A 15979-nucleotide genomic window follows, 5' to 3' on the forward strand; every position below is an offset into this window, starting at 1 on the left:
TTTTTCTCCATACAATGGAACTACTGGACCTATTGTAACTGGTATGGTCAATGCTTCAGGATGTGTGTTTAGCTGAGCTATCCTCTGAATCAATTCATCTCTGTTTTTATTTATTGCTTCCTTTTCCTTTTCTTGAAGTACCCTGTCTGCGGTGTCATGTACTATCTGTGGAACCAAAGGTGTTCCTATCATCGGGGCACCAGGGGTCATTCTAGTGAATCCATCATTATAGGTTGGAGGACTTTTCATCAATACGTCCTCTAAATACCCTTCTTCTGTTTCCCCGCTATCTATCATGGTTAAGTGCTTAGTCTTCTCTGTACATTTACTTCCCATCTGCTCTTCTGATGTTAACACAGGATATAAACCTTCCGCCACCATGGCCTGTCTCCATTGTTTCATTTGACTATCTCTAGTCTCTGGGGGAAATTTCGGGTGTTACTCCAGGGTCTGTCACGTTCAAAGGTTTCCATTTCCCATTCTTCTAAAGCCTCATATTGAGTCAATCTAGGTCTGGGTTCTAACTCATTCATCCGTGTTCTTAAATTGTACAATATTCTTCCATTAAAACTTCCATACTCAGGAAATGCTAATATACCATCATCCTTTGTGTATTCTACCCAATTTTCTAACCACACGCAGGTATGATAGCCTCTCTCCACCATCATGTATGATGCAGGTGTATCTGGAGGAGGAATGAGAATCCCCTCTCTACGCTTAATGGGTTTGTCCCTTTTGAAATCATTCTTAACCTTTTGCATAAATGTCATTTTTCTCTTTTCTCCGTACATTGCGTGCTTGTGCTTATTAAGGTACTGCTCGTAAGCAAACCCTACAAATCTTCTATCGGGTCTAGTCCCTGTTAATGTTGGATCGTACATGAAATCTCCTCTATCTATTATTATTCTCAGGATCTCTATTTTGATGACCAATCAAACGCTTGCTTTAATTCTAATAATTCTCCAATACCATCGCGTTTTCTAGTCTGCGGACCAATCAATTTTTACTCTGCTCGCTCGCTCAGCCATTGCTTGCGCGGCTTTTCTGTGAAGTCAGTCTTACTCCTTACAACTGACCCCTCCTTTACAATTTCGCTTCAACTACACGCCTGCTGTTTCAACCAATCTCCGCACGCCTATCAGTGACGTCAGTGCAGCACCCGCAACTGACCACTCCTTTACAAGGTAATGCGACAAATTATTTTCTCACAAAACTTTTCACACAATTTCATTAATTAACAACGTATAAACATTCGCTATTGTGTCTGACCCACTAATTCAAAGAATAGTAAGATTTCTTTCACTGCGAGTAAAACCCTTCCGCTTACTCTTTACACACTACGAGTAAAACCCTTCAGTTTACTCTTCACACACTACGAGTAAAACTTTTGTGCTTACTCTTCACACAAGCATCAGAGAGCCTGCTACTCCTTCAGTATTACCCTTTCAGGGTGATATAATACCAAAATTTCGCCAGCGAACTCCTCGCTATCAATTATTCTCACTAGCATACAAGAAATTTTCCCTAACTTAGTGCTTCCAGTCCTGCGTAACTTTCAGCACTTTCTCGATCCAGACCAATAACGTCACTGCAGTGTGGCTTCCATTCGCCACCCGCTATTCAATATTCCCGGGAATTTCCAGACAACATAAAACAATACATAACGGGTTTTGGTTAAAACATAAAGCAATAATTAAAATTTCAAATACACTTCTCACCTAACTAACTATACTAACCATGCCTCTGCTACCAAGTAAAACTGATGCAGCGGAGTTTACCAGCTCTACACATTCATACACACAACACTCATTTGGGCCCATATACATTCATACACGCAATGAGCTGGCAAATATCCACTGGTCATCAATTTTATTTTACCCTAGGAAACCTTTACACAAGTATTCTTACCACTCCTGTCCCCTGAGTAAATGAACATTATGATAAGCTCTAGTAGTAGATTAGAATAGGGAGGAAATATGATAATGCAGTTAACATTATTTAAAGAACCACAGACTCAGAGGGAGTTTTAAAAGTTTATCTGAATTAATAATTTTGTGAGTCAAATCAAGATACACATGAATATACCAGAAGTCTCCATCAGGAAAAATAGTACAGTTAGCTTATAATCAGTTTGCATTAATAAATAATTCTTGCAATTACAGCACCTGAGGAGAGAAAGGACAGAGAGCAAGTACGGAGCATTTACCCTACAGATATATTTACCTAGAATGGTGTGAGGACCCCGACATCAGAGAGTCAAGGATTCAGGAGAGGTTTCGGGACAGGTTATGGTGACCTCTTCTAGTGTAACACCAGTGTTACACCCCTCTCTGGTGCTACTCTCTCCGGCCCGGGCTCGTCCGGACCCCTTCCTAGATGTGCCTCCTCAGTTGTTCCGCAAATTTTCCCTAGTGTTAGATTCTTCAGTCAGATTGCAGCCAAATCAGGCAGCATCTCAGCATAGCATCAGCATATCAGCATTAAGTGCGTCTAACTATCTAGAACTTACCTCTGTTATATCAATTCAAATGTATGATCCACCCCCAAATGTTTCAATTCCATGTTCACCCGCAATTTGATTGGGCCAAGCAGTGGGGTGAGGACATCACACCATACTAAGCGCAACAATTTTCTTTAGTCTATTGTCTAGTTCCCCCACCCCTAATTTTAATACCCACAAGCTTTATTCCCACAAGCATTTCATATGTGGATCGATAAGTCTCTTTTTACAATGTTGCTTCTCTTTCCTCTCGTAGGGTCAAAAGTTGGTTTCCCATGTCCTAGCTGGGCTTAGTGTTTGGCAGCCAGTCAATATAGTTCACTTGTTCAGAATAAGCAGACGTTTGAGCATGCGTGGAAGTCGCAAGGGAACAGAGACGCGGTCACCCTCCAAGGTCCAAATGTGAACTATTAATAAAGTCAAAGAAAAACACGTTCAATCAATCAATCATAGCATTTATAAAGCGCACTACATACCCGTGAGGGTCTCAAGGCACTGGGGGTTGGGGGGGGGGGGCCTGCTACTGTTCGAAGAGCCAGGACTTGAGAATTCTCCTGAAGGTTAGGAGGTCTTCGGTATGCCGCAGGCAGATGGGGAGGGTGTTCCATGTCTTGGCAGCGAGGTGGGAGAATGATCTGCCGCCGGCGGTCACTCTTCGGATGCGGGGGAGGGTGGCGAGGGCGTGGTCTGCGGAGTGGAGCTGGCGGGTGGGGGTGTAGAGGCTGAGTCGGCTGTTGAGGTACGCTCGTCCGGTGTTGTGGAGTGCCTTGTGTGCGTGGGTGAGGAGCTTGAAGGTTATCCTCTTGTTGATGGGGAGCCAATGCAGGTCTCTCAAGTGGGGTGTGATGTGGCTGCAGCGAGGGATGTCAAGGATCAGGCGTGCGGAGGCGTTCTGGATGTGTTGGAGCCGTTTCAGGAGTTTGGCAGGGGCTCCTGCGTAGAGTGCGTTTCCGTAGTCCAGTCTACTGCTGACGAGGGCCTGGGTGACAGTCCTTCTAGTTTCGGTGGGGATCGACTTGAAGATCCTGCAAAGCATGCGGAGGGTGTTGAAGCAAGAGGAGGAGACAGCGTTGACCTGCTTCGTCATGGAAAGGGTGGAGTCGAGGATGACCCCTAGGTTGCGTGCGTGGTTGGTGGGTGTAGGGGCTGCTCCTAGTGCAGTCAGCCACCAGGAGTCGTCCCAGGCCGAGGGGGTGGATCCGAGGATGAGGACTACCGTCTTGTCCGAGTTCAGCTTCAGTCGGCTGTTTCTCATCTAGTCGGCGGCGGCCTTCATTCCTTCGTGGAGGTTGGTTTTGGCGGTGTGTGGGTCTTTGGTGAGGGTGATGGAGAGGATCAGCTGGGTGTTGTCGGCGTAGGAAATGATGTTGAGGTCGTGCCGTCATACGACGTGGGCGAGCGGTGCCATGTAGACTTTGAACAACGTTGGGCTGAGGGATGAGCCTTGGGGTACGCCGCAGATGATCTTGGTGGCTTTGGAGCGGAAGGGGGGGAGGAGGACGCACAGTGTTCTGCCAGAGAGGAAAGAGGTGGTCCAGTCCAGGGCCTTCTCTTGGATTCCGGCATCATGGAGGCGTGTTCGCAGTGTGCGGTGGCAGACCGTGTCGAAGGCGGAAGACAGGTCCAGGAGGATGAGGGCCGCGGTTTCTCCGTTGTAAACAAGGTCCTGATGTCGTCGTGGCGGCGATGAGGGCAGTTTCGGTGCTGTGGTTGCTGCGGAACCTGGACTGGGATGGGTCCAGGATGCTGTTCTCCTCGCGGAAGCTGGTCAGTTGTTTATTGACGGCCTTTTCGATGACCTTCGCCGGAATGGGAGGAGGGAGATGGGTCGGAAGTTCTTGAGGTCCTTGGGGTCCGCCTAGGGGCCCACTAGGGGCCGAGGTCTGACTGCTTGGATCGGGGTCCCGTAAAACTCTATGTGAAACCCCCTTACCGTCTCCAGAACCCAAGGATCTGAGGAAACTTCGGCCCATCTGTGTGAAAACATGCTTAACCTCCCCCTAAACGATGAGGAGATAACAGACTGGGACTTACCACCATATCCACCAGCGTCGTTGTGGGCCCCTCCGCGGCCCCGGCTGTTCTTGCCCTTGCCACCACGGGAGGGATAGAATGTTCTTTGCCGGCCATCCTGCCAGCTGTTATTCCTTCTCGCCTGGGCTCTGTTAGGGCCTTGGTGTGACATGCGGCCGGAAGAGCGACCCCTGCCTCTTCCAGCCCCTCCAAAAACCTTTCCAGGAAAGAGTTTCTTTATCGACGCCTGCGCCTTGTCCAGAGCAGAGAATGTCGCAACGAACCTCGCCAGCTACTTAATGAAGGGATTGCCGAAGAGTGTGCCTTGGGCCACCGGGCCAACCTCCGAAGAAGAAAGCTCCCCTAGCTTAGGATCTATCTTCAGAAGAAGCGAACAGCAACGCTCTGCGGAAAGGGCGCAGTTAGCATTGCCCAAAAGGCACATCGCTCTCTGCACCCATCTCGCCACGTCGTCCGTGGGAAGTGGTTGACCGGACTCCTTGGATCGTTCTGCCAGCTCTATAATCTTAGTCAGTGGCCCGACCACTTCAAGTAGCTTGTCTTGACAGGCCCTCCACGACCTATCTATCCCCTTCTTGGGATCCTTTACGTACTTACTAAAAAAGATGCACAGCTTTGGGTCTATCGCTGGCGTAGCTGTGATCTTGTCAGGCAGGGAAGGACGAGGGCACTCTGATCTAAGGCGGGCCCTCACCTCCTGAGAGAGTGGCTGCCTGATCTTATTACCAACTTATTCAGCCACTTTCTTGTCCAGGACCCATCCTGTGGAACGAGGCCTGAAAATCCCCGTAGGGTCAAACATGTCAGAAGAAGCGCCCTCAGTGTCCCTGGTCTCAGAGCAGGAGGATTGTGGACGCCAAAACCGTCCCGAATCCTGCGTCTCCTACGAGGAGCAGTCATCATCCTCAAACTCACCCTCTCCCATGTCAGGGAACCCCTCTTCGGGGTCAAAATCAGTGGCGACCTCGTCGCTGGCAATCCCGGGTATCTCCTCCTCCCGGTAGGGTGCTTCTTTAAGCGTTTGCGCACTTTTGAGAAAGACTTCAGTCTGACGACTGAAGCCCTCAAGGTGCCCCGCGTCACGCTTAGGAGCCTTTCGTGGGCGTGCTGGGATCACCCCAGTAGGCCCACCCCCCGTCTCCCAAAATCCCCGTGCCTTTGAAGACATGGGCAGACAACCTGTCAACGATGTCCTGCAGGGGGGGCCAAAGCTTGCACAATGGCGTTAGAAAGAAGCTTGTCCACCCCGGCAGGAAGGTGCGTCTTGTCCTCCTCAGAGGAATGCGAGGGCGCATAGTCATGGTCTCTCTGAGACATCATATCTAATGGAGGGCAGGAGCACAATTCAAAAACACACGCCTGTATGACACTGTGGGCAGCCCCCTCGCTTGTGCTCCTTTGGAAGGAAATATTTCTGTAACCACAGGACTAAATATCCTAGGCTGCCGGTTGCACCTAGGAAGGAAAACAATCATCGTGGGCTATGCCCTTCAACTACAACCGCAGCGCGGTGTCAAGCGAGGGTTGGGGGAGAAGGAGGCACGAGTGCAGAACGCTCACCTTCCCCAAGCGCACACGAACCACGGGAGAGCAGCGAGCAGCTCCAAGGATCGCTAACAGCGCGATAGAGGCACGAAACGACGCCACCTAGTGCACCCACGCGGTACAAAGAAGTTGACGCGCTCGGGCTAAAAGCCTGCCGCGTGACCAGAAACCGATGTAACTCCCACAAATGAAAGCGCTCACAGCGCGATAATCATTCACATCAAAGAGCAACCAAATATGTGCAATTTAAGCAACTACACACCAGAAAACCCGAAGTCAAACCCCTTGAAGAGAGGAAGAAGGCATCAAGGGACTTAACTGACCAGGCAGCAGTGAATAAAGAGGAAGAACCATGCTGCTGATTAGAATATATGGACTGTCGGAATGTGCCTTGATTGGACTGTTGGTGGCCATGGTTACTCCCGGTGTTCATGGTAGTCGTCATTTTTAATAGTCTTTTACGTTTCTTTGAATTTGCTGCCAATACAGAGTAAAGAAATAAATTCATAACACTGCCTACGGTCCTGCCACAGAATATAGTTCCAAGATGGCCGCCAACTTCTTGAAAGCTGACACCGATTCTGTCAGTTAGTACTTACTGGACGCGTTTTCCTTCAGACGTGGCTTCCGCGTGTACAATAGCGCTGCAGGACAGCCCCCATGGTCCTTCGTCTGTTTCTATTGCTGCCACTCTGTTGCAGGAACTGATTCAACCGGCGCGCGGTTCCTGGACTGTGTGGCCACCGAGTACCATAGCTGCTTCCGGTTTGCAGTATTTCCGCCCTGCTCAGTTGCTAGGAGACGGCTGGCGCTGGTGGCCAGCGAGACACGTAACTAAAGCATTTTGCCAAGGAGAGGCCAGGGTCTGGCAGGTGAGGACCCAGCAGTGTTGGGAGGGAGAGGCGGAAAGACCGATGCAAGCCACCCGAGTGAAGGGGCCAAAAATCAGCTTAATTTGGAAACGCCCCACGAGCCTCTGTTTTGAATTAAGGCAAAATGTCACCTCTTGAAGTTCGCCCTGTTGAATAAGCGGTATGTAAATGGAAATGTCATGTTTAAGTAAATGTTGCCCCGGCTAAAAGCTTCTTTCTGTTCGACCATATTCCGTTAAAATATGCTTTCCTTAAACGTCACCGTAGTGAATCATTTGGGACGTTCCTTTTCAGAAAACGTCCCTAGAGGAGCGGGGCAGTAAAGGGAAGTGCTTTAAATGAAAGCATAGACGTGCAGGTACTCACTATTTAGAGTACCTGTTTGCTCTGAGAAGTTCTGGTACTCTCCCATTAAGTACATTGACTGAGTGCTGAGAAGTGCAGGTACTCTCCGTTTTGAAATTAAAAAAGTGCAGGTACTCAGTACCGGGCACTACCTGCCCACTGGAAGCACTAATTAAGGGCCATCTGAAGAGTTGCTCCTGAAGAGTGAACTCTAACAGAACTTCCTCCTTGAAACACGTTCCTACCTGAAATGAGCTCGCTGCGTCCCTCTTCTTTACAAGAAATGTTCACTTTGGACTATGACTGTAAGAAGTGACATCTCTCAAGGATCAGCCGTTGTTACTTTGAAAAATGCTTCGTCTGAAAATTCCAATTTAGAAAACAAATCAAGTCTCGTAAAATGTCTATTCAATAGGTTAACTAAAAAACAATTCCCTAAGGCAGTGAGACTCAAAGTACGCCCGGGAGCCGCATGTGTACCTCCTCAATCAATCAATCGTAGGCATTTGTATAGCGCACTGCTCACCCGGAGGGTCTCAAGGCGCTTGGGTGGGGGTGGGGGTGGGGGGGGGGGGGGGACACGCTACTGCTCGAACAGCCAGGTCTTGAGTTGCTTCCTGAAGGCGAGATGGTCTTGCGTTGTCTGGAGGTGGATGGGGAGGGAGTTCCATGTCTTGGCTGCCAGGTAGGAGAAGGATCTTCCTCCGGCAGTGGCTCTGCGGATGAGGGGGACGGTGGCGAGAGCGAGGCTGGCGGAGCGGAACTGGCGGGTGGGCTTGTGGAAGGTCAGGCGGCTGTTGAGGAACTTGGGGCCCAGGTCGTGGAGGGCCTTGTGTGCGTGGGTGAGGAGTCGGAACGTGATTCTTTTGTTGACGGGGAGCCAGTGCAGGTCTCTCAGGTGTCCGGAGATGTGGCTGTGTCGGGGGATGTCCAGGATGAGTCGTGCTGAGGCGTTCTGGATCCGTTGGAGTTTCTTCTGGAGTTTGGCGGCGGTGCCGGCGTAGAGGGCGTTCCCGTAGTCCAGCCGACTGGTGACGAGGGCCTGGGTGACCGTCTTCCTGGTCTCGGTGGGGATCCACCGGAAGATCTTTCGAAGCATGCGCAGGGTGTTGAAGCATGAAGATGAGACGGCGTTGACTTGTCTGGTCATCAAGAGGGAGGAGTCCAGGATGAAGCCTAGGTTGCGTGCGTGGTCCGTTGGCTTGGGGGTGGATCCCAGGGCGGGGGGCCACCAGGAGTCGTCCCAGGCGGAGGGTGATGATCCCAGGATGAGGACCTCCGTCTTGTATGAGTTCAGTTTCAGGTGGCTGTTCTTTATCCATTCGGCGACGTCTTTCATCCCTTCATGTAGGCTGGCTCTGGCGGCGTCCGGGTCGCTGGTGAGGGAGAGGATCAGCTGGGTGTCGTCGGCGTAGGTGATGATCTTGAGGTTGTGTTGACGTGCGATGGTTGCGAGGGGGCTCATGTAGACGTTGAAGAGGGTGGGGCTGAGCGATGACCCTTGTGAAACGCCGCAGATGACTTCGGTGGCCGCTGACCGGAACGGGGGAAGGCGGACTCTCTGGGTTCTTCCGGCGAGGAATTAGGTGATCCACTCCAGGGCCTTCTCCTGGATGCCGGTGTTGTTCAGGCGCTGTACCAGGGTGCGGTGGCAGACAGTGTCGAACGCTGCGGAGAGGTCCAGGAGGATGAGGGCCGCAGTTTCCCCGTTGTCCATTAGGGATCTGATGTCGTCTCTGGCTGCGATGAGGGCGGTCTCCGTGCTGTGGTTGGCTCGGAAGTCGGATTGCGAGTGGTCGAGGGATCCGTTGGTCTCGAGGAAGGCGGCTAGCTGTCTGTTGACGGTCTTCTCGATGACTTTGGCAGGAAACGGGAGGAGCGAGATGGGGCGGTAGTTCTTGAGGTCGGAGGGGTCTGCAGTTGGTTTCTTCAGCAGGGCACTGATCTCTGCGTGTTTCCAGCACTCCGGGAAGGTGGCGGTGTTGAAGGAGGCGTTGATGATGTCGCGGAGGTGGGGTGCGATGATGTGGTCGGCCGTGTTGAAGATGTGGTGTGGGCAGGGGTCCATAGGGGATCCGGAGTGGATGGTGTTCATTGTGCGTGTTGTGTCTTCGGTGCTGACTGGGGTCCAGGTGCGGAGGGTGGCAGTGGGGGGCATCGGTTCGGTGGTGGGGTTCGTGGTTGGTGGGCCGAAGCTGTTTTGAATGTTGGCGATCCTGTTGTGGAAGAAGGCTGTGAGGGAGTCGCAGAGGTCTTGCGAGGGAGTGATGTCATTGTTTCCGGCGTCGGGGTTGGAGAGCTCTTTGACGATGCTGAAGAGTTCCTTGCTGTTGTGGGTGTTGTTGTCCAGTCGTTCCTTGAAGGCTGTCTTCTTTGTGGCGCGGATCAGTTGGTGGTGTTTGCGGGTGGCGTGTTTGAGGGCCGTCATGTTGTCTGTGGTCTGGTTGGTGCGCCAGGTGTTCTCCAGGGAGCGGCAGTTCTTCTTGGAGGTGATGAGCTAGTCGGTGAACCAGGAGGCTTTCTTGCTGCTGCGTCTGCTGGGGGGGTTTTTCTTCAGTGGTGCGAGGGCGTCTGTGCAGTTGGTGACCCCTGGTCAACAGCAAACTGGGCTGGTGTGTACTTGACTGAGCACTAATTTTCAGAAAACTTTAAATAAAGTGGCAAACACCTATCAATAGTTTAACTGAAGTTAAATAAATGAAATAACTAAGGTGTCCTGCACAACTTTACTTTAAGAACACCTTAATTTTTAAAGACCTCTTGCTACAAACGTGTACAAATATGATAGTCTCTTCAAAATACCCAAAATGTATTTCATTCACATGAAGAAATGTTTCACTTTAGTACATCAGATTATATCAGTGCATTGAAAAGTATTTATTTAAAGTGATTATTTTCAAGCATTAGTTTATACTCCTACATGCTTCCCTCCAAGCCGACAACAATGCTAGTTGTGAACAAAGAGGCAAATCAGTTGTTCTGCTCACCCTCTGGGTGGCCTGTGTTGCTGTTATACACGGACAACATTTCAGTTTATTAAATCAAACACAAGAAGGGTTTGTACAGGGCACATCCTGAAGTCTTGTATTTTGATGTCCTCTTATATGTAATAATTAAAAGGAGGCAAAGTGAAATAAAACAATTGCCTAGAATCACACAATTTGGTCACGTGGGGAAGCCAAGATGTATCCCACTTTTGTGTTATAATGTTGAGCAATTCAGACACTAGATATACATGCTTCTCTTTTCCTGGACCCACCTTATACACTTTTTGCTCCCCTTCGACTGCCACCCTGCTGACATCAGGGCAGCTCTTGGTCACACCACAGAGAAGGGGTTTTGGCCCTTGGGAAAATATTTGCATTTCACATGCCTTAACACATTTGTCCTTCAAAAATATCAGTTTTGAAGATGCTGCTTCTCAAAACAAATCTTTGATAAATAAACATCTTAATTAATCTGTAGATGATGCTTAAGAAAATATTAATGTACGGTGTGCCTTAGAAAGCTTCTGTTTACAAAATGCCTCATCAAAAAATATCTCCCATGAAAAACTCTCATCTGAAAAAGTTATTATCCCTACGTCTTCGTCCCAGTCATTTACTTGTGAACTGATCCCACCTCAGTCACAGGATTAAAACCAGGAAGTTGTAGTGGAAATGTCATTAGGGGTAATATATTATATATCCAGGCCCACCACTCTTCCTAAACTACCAAGCCGTCTGACTCCAGATCAGCCGCAGCCCTTGCAGGTAGGGGCAGTGGGGCTTGGTGAGGTGGGTGGGGGGGATTTCGACAGACAATGACGGAAAATTAATTATTTAATTTTTCCTCGTGGTAGTCTGTCAAGTCACTCCCCCTCCCAACCAGGCCCCACCTCTCCTACCTGCAAGGGCCACAGCTGCCCCAGAAGCTTAAGGGAGGTATAGTGGGTAGTATAGACTGTGATGAGGATGCCACAGACTAAGGATAATGATGATTACCAGTTAGTAGCTGCGGCATTACTGCCCACAAACGTTTTTTTTATAGTGAAAGAGAAAAGTAAGAAACAAAGGAATATAAACTGTATTCAGTCATCACTGATTCCAAAACTTTGTGACCAATATTTTATATATTTATTTTTAAACAAGTAGGTCACAATTTTTTTATAAAGCCACATTTTACCAACTTGTACACAACGATTTTACTTATCCGCAGTCCCAGATAATATATTGTAATCCTTTGGTTTATATGTCACTGTCATGGAATCCAACAGTCTACACATTTTTATTTGGTGTTTGAAAGGTGATTTTTGTATAAAATGTGAAATGAGTCTAAGAAAAAAAGGTGGTTGCAGTGTGGTTCACTTTAAGTCCCTAAGTTCTCGCATGTTGATCCCCAGGATGCCACATTTCGTAATGTCAGTAGTGTCGAGGAATGTTGGACTAGTCATTGAAACAAAAAAAGCAGAAGGTCGAACTTAGTACTGGCCAACTGACATAACTTGTACTTAGAAAAAAATGTCGAAAAACCCCATAACGGTAAACACCCTCCCCATTCCCACCCCCCCAGGTATTTATCACATCTCCAGGAGAGCTGCAAGGAATTGGTTGGCATGAAAAGAATACTTTATTAATTATATGTACACAGTTGATAAATCCAACAACTTAATCCTGAATTTAAAAAGAACATTTTACTACACTAATTGAGTCAGAACAGCTTAAGAATGGATTCATGGTGGTTCTAAGTTCAGAGGATGTCACTGCTAAAGTAAAGAGGACACATTTGTGAGGTTGCTGTGCCAAAGCAGTTAAAAGAATGTTAATAAAGTCCAATATGACCAGAAGATAGGGAGGACCAACAAACATTTAGAAAGGTAAGATTTGTGCTGCTGCAGATGTAATTATTCTAACCTGAAGTACTGGGAATTTAAAGCCCAGCGGTGCAGGGGAACACACCCTAAGACTTCGGGTTCTTGCCTGTTTCAGACCTACAGAAACACAGTCTTCTGGGTGAAGTCAAAGATCGTTTATTGGCTGCAGACCAATTACAGGTATCCGAGAAGTACAACAGCATGTATGTTCTCAGGAGACTGCTTAAAAGTACAGAAACGAGCTTCTCCTTAAATACAAAATATCATGCTTCAGGCACACATTCTTCGTTTTACGATATGGTCATATACATGTATACATTACAAATGAAAAGGCAGAGTCATGATGACCATCCCACATTCCTGTTAGGCCAGCCCACAATTATTTACCCAGCGAGGCTCAGATCCCACATCAGATATCACCAGGCCCCAATAAACATGGGCATCTCTTGTTAGGAAAACAAGCCATAAAACAGGAAGAGTCAGGTGTGAAAGAGATTAGCCGGAGGCTCGTGTGGGATGAAAAGGTTTTATGGTGTGTCAAACCCTGATGCTAATCACAGGTGGCCGGAGGATGGGGAGCTCGTGAGACCGGACTGACCTGGGGCAGCGGAGCCAAGCTGCACAGGTCACAGAGAAGTCAAACAGAAAGTACATGTATTCTAAGGGCCCGTATTTGTTCATGATGTGTAGCCTATGTGAGGGCAACTATAAGATGGCCACCGCTCTAAGATGGACCCCACGAAGTCAATGTATAATATCGTATACACAGTGCATTTATAACTAAAACGTTATACAAAGCACTTGTACATACCGCTTTGACCATTCGCGGTTCGCTATTACCGTGAGAGGCAGGGGTAGGGCCCTGTCTCCCACGCGGTCCCAAATTTCAAAGTACCACAAACCATCTAGCGCAGTGGTTCCCAAACTTTTGACTCCTGAGGACCCTCATTGAGTCACCACTGGAAGCCGGGGACCCCCAAGCAATTTGTAGGATTTAAATTTCAAACATTAAAACAGTAATTCGAAAAAAAGTAACACGTGTGCACACAAAACAAGTACTCAAATTACTAATGATTTTAGGTGCATATTTACAAGCCCCTATCACCATGGGAACATCACTTTTTGAGACATTCCGGTGGTGATAGGGGCTTTGCCTTATTTACAAGGCAGCGTTAAGCCACTTCACGTGGCTTAACGCTGCCTTGTAAATAAGACCCCCTTTCACCCAATGATTAGCATGAAAGGGGTGGGCAGTGGGTGTTGCGGTGGGCGTTTCCCCTGCAACACCCATTGATTTTGACGCGGCCCCCTATTTACAAGGCCAGCGTAAATGGGAGGCAGCGCCAAAATTAAGACCAGGGAAAACCTGGTTTTAACTTGGCGAAACAAGGAGAAATGCTTCATTTCTCCTCATTTTTTCTAAAACGCCTTGGATTATTTATGTTCAGGAAGGTGACCCTTCCTGCTGAACAACAATCTTTTAAAAAAAATTACATTTTGTAACTTCCATATGTGCTGCATTAAGCAGCACACATAGAAGTGACAAAACAACATTTCAAGATTTTTTTATGTTCAGGAAGGGGGACCTTCCTGTACATAAACAATCTTCCCCTCTTAAGTGTAGCGCCAGCGCAGGGGAAACGCAGGGCTGCACCATATTCTTGTAAATATGGTGCAGCCCTGCGTTTCTGAAGTGGCGGAGTGTGTTAAGCCAAGGAGGCTAACAACACTCTCCGCCACTTCTGTTGTATTTTATATTGAAAGCATTTGCAAGAAAACAAAAAAGGTTAATGGGAAGGTTGGTGCTGCATCTCCGTGACTAACTTTTCAATGGTTGGTTTTATTTCGCAGTACGAGGCTCCTGCTCCTGCCAGGGCCAGACTGGAAATCCAAAGCAGCCCTGGCAAATGATTTCAGACCAGTCTCCATACGGTGCACACCAAGTGCAGTGAGTGAGCCTGACCACTCCAAAGGGGGCTTTGGGAGGCTCTCCCCCCGAAACATTTAGGAAACAATGGTGCAGTCTACAACACATTTATCATTATATATTGAATTGTATTAGCTTTTAAAGAATAGTAAATGAAGACCTGACTATGCACCACAATACGACAATCTTTCTGGGGGGTCTTCAATGATTCCCCCACGATCACCCTCCAACAGTGCTTCTCATCTCCCCATAGCCAGCCTGTCACCTGTATTTCATTTTTAATAGCGCATCACATACCAATGTAGGATGTCAGAGCACTTTACATCGCACACATATAGAGAAAGTGAATCATACGTGTAAATCAGTGTATAGAAAATGTTACATAAGGCAAAGGGGACTACAATGTGTAGAATTCACATGTCATTAATACTGGTAGGCATTTTTAAAGAGTGCTTGGTCTGGAGAAGCATAAACTCAGGATTCAGAACATAGCACAGTTGTTGGCATTGACTTTAACAATAAAAATGTATTTCCACCCAAATAAACCTTTTTAGCAGCATCAGGACAATGAAAGACTGGGAAAAAACATAAGTCACTAACTTGTACCTTGCAGTTTGCAAGCAGCTGTTTGATGACAGTTTATAGGTCACTGTGCTAGATTACGATTGTCACTTATGAACTGCACAGTAACAAAAGAATCTCTCTGACAAAAGCAGTGACCCACTGACCTACCTATGCATATAAAATACTGTTTTTTGAAAATGCATGGTACACGTTCTTTGCAGTAGGCATTTTAACCCTCTGCGCTACATTAGATAACTCAAAGCTGCCACTGGACAAAATTCTCATCTCTCTCCAGCAGGGACATTAATCACTGGTGTTATCTTGACACTTTTATTGTTCTTTGAAAGCTCCTATTTAAACAAGATACTTTGCAGTGCTTCAAAACTGCTGCCTGCGGAACCCCTAGGAATGTGTCGGGGACCCCTTGGGGTCCGCAGACCACAGTTTGGGAAACACTGACTAGCGTATAGTAAAGGTTGTCAAACACTTAAACTGAAATGCAGTATTTGTGGTAAATTGTGATACTTTGCCAGAGTGTGCAGGAGGAAAACATATAATTCAAGATTAAAGTGTATTGAAGAGTGAGAAGTCAGGTTGTCTGGCGAAGATGACTTAAAGGAATATAGTGATATTGCAAATGTGAAAGAGTGATTTTGAAAATTCCTAATGAAAGCACATTCAAACACACACCACAATATTCTATAGGACTGTAGGTGGTGAAGGTATATGTGGTTGCTGATTTGGGTTCTCTGAACCGTATAGTAACAGAGCAGGTAGAGAAGTAATTGTGAGACTAAATTAGATTCTGTATTAATAGTGTCAGATATTATTCTTGTAGGCTTAACTTTGAATGCATAGAGATGTGGGCTGACTGGAGTTCGGCCTTTAGATAAAAAAACAAGAAAGCTGTTGGAAAGAATAACACAGCTAGAAAAGTAGCTTCATAATTGGGTTGGATAGTAGCATTGAACAAATCTTGATAGTTGATGAAGGGGAAACAGAGCATGTTAGAAGAATGTCTGAATGTAATCAGTGCTAAGATTGGCAGGGATTGATCACAAGATTGTTCTTGAGGATAACACTTGTTCTAAAATGTAGAAAGAGGAGTGTTCCCATATTAATTAGAGGCAAGGTCTTTAAGCACACTAGAGAAGTTAGAGGCAGATGTCATGGAGCCTATAGAATAATTTGGCAGGAGTATCTGGTAATTGCATAGCAGACCAATGAAAAAATAAGTCTCTATGTAGACCATCACTATTTCCTGACAAAGATCTAAGAGATCTTAGTGTTAGTCAAGGATATTAATTGGTTTTAAACAATCAACCACTCAGCAGCATATC

At 47.2% G+C, this 15979-nt stretch overlaps 1 protein-coding gene across 7 annotated transcripts in view; it reads left to right on the forward strand.

Annotated features, from left to right (window-relative positions):
* Positions 1-6753: 6753 nt before the first annotated feature.
* Positions 6754-15979, forward strand: part of IQANK1 (IQ motif and ankyrin repeat containing 1) — a 441637-nt gene continuing 432411 nt past the window's right edge. For 3 of the 7 annotated variants that reach the window (XM_085604654.1, XM_085604655.1, XM_085604657.1), the window contains exon 1: positions 6754-7111. The gene's annotated coding sequence lies outside the window, so the exon portion shown is untranslated. The remainder of the gene's footprint in view (positions 7112-15979) is intronic. The other 4 variants (XM_085604656.1, XM_085604658.1, XM_085604652.1 and 1 more) reach the window with 3 other exon arrangements.

This window comes from Triturus cristatus, chromosome 5_1 (assembly GCF_964204655.1).
Source record: "Triturus cristatus chromosome 5_1, aTriCri1.1, whole genome shotgun sequence".
In the NCBI taxonomy this organism is placed as follows: Eukaryota; Metazoa; Chordata; class Amphibia; order Caudata; family Salamandridae; genus Triturus; species Triturus cristatus.